The sequence below is a fragment of the Chamaea fasciata genome, unplaced genomic scaffold (genome assembly GCF_029207755.1).
Source record: "Chamaea fasciata isolate MVZ Bird 193981 ecotype frontalis unplaced genomic scaffold, bChaFas1.0.hap1 SCAF_20, whole genome shotgun sequence".
Lineage (NCBI taxonomy): Eukaryota > Metazoa > Chordata > Aves > Passeriformes > Sylviidae > Chamaea > Chamaea fasciata.
This window is the reverse complement of record NW_027094105.1, coordinates 7,070,883-7,072,254: the sequence shown is the minus strand read 5'-3', so window position 1 is coordinate 7,072,254 and position 1,372 is coordinate 7,070,883.

The window sequence follows — 1,372 nt, the reverse complement described above, 5'->3', positions numbered from 1 at the left end:
TATTTTATTGCCTGTTTTTATAGGAAGAGGAGTTTTTGTTTATACAAACGTGCCTTGAGTTTTGCTCTTGTTGCTGCTCTATCAGCTGGAATCCCTTTCTTGTTGCAGTGGAAACACAATCTGCAGATTCAAACCTGTGAGGTCTGTTTGGTCCCACTGTGTCCTTGTGAGGAGGAATCTCACTGTGGAATCTTGGTCCGAGATCTAGTTAACAGTTATTGCTAATATCACTTGAGTTTCTGTGTATGGAGCTTTTGGAGATCTACAGGGATTAAAAGGGCAGGTAGTTCTTTCTAGGTGTTACTGCTAGATTCTTTCCACTGTGCTGGTGAAGAATATACAGCCACTAAAAGAAGACGGTGAAAAACCAAATTATTTTTAAGAAAACCTTCCTCACATCATAACATTTACAATAAAATTGGAATTATTTCTGCTAAGAATTCCTTGGAGTCACTGTGAAGAATCGCTTTTTGTTTTCTGGAGCTTGTGTGTGTCTCAGGAGGTGAAGAGCAGCATTTCACGTGCACTGAGCTTTGTGTGGAGATAATGTGAGAGCACAGGTCTCAGGAAATGCAGGAGCTGCAGGGTTGGTACCAGTTGGCTGCACGGAGTGGGCCAGGTTGTGCCATCTCCAGGTGTGTGTTCAGGGCCAGCCTGAAGCAGGGAGTGTCCTGCTGCCCCTTGTCACAGCATTGTGGCAGTGGCTTTGCTGGAGCAAGTGAGCCACAATCTTCAGTTCCATTTTCGTTATTGCAGAGGTAATTCCAGCTTTGTCCTTTGAACCCACTGCCAGGCAGGGCCCTGTGATCCAGCTCAGGGAGACACCAGTGCCTTACTCTGCCAAGCACCAGGTGCTGCTTCAGGCTGTAATTGCCAGGAAAACTCTCATCCCTAATGCATCCAAGCCCAGAACAAACGTGCTTTACTGGTAGGAGCTGTCTTGGAGGTGTGTGGGGAGGCTTTTATTGCTGGCTGGGCCTGTCCAGCTGGTGCTCTGCAGGACTGGGTGTTTCAATGTAACAGGGAGAATGTGGGAGATCCCTGTGAGGTGAAATCAGCATCTGTGCATTGTTCAGCTTTAGTTATTTGTTATGTTGTATTCTGAATCCTTCAGTGACCCCTGACTCTTCCTGGCAGGCCCTGTGTGCTCTTCTCCAGCTGCTGTGACTCTTGAGAGGCAGCTGAGGGACTCTGACCTTAACAAACGAGACATTTCAGTCACTCCCCATCACAGACTCCATACCCTGTGTGTTATTTCCCTTTATGTTAATAGGAATATTTAAAAACTGTCATCTTCCAAGCCCCTTGGCTCTTGTTGGCAGGGCTGTGCTGCCCTGCCTGCTGTTTGTACTTAGCACATTAAGAGGCTGCT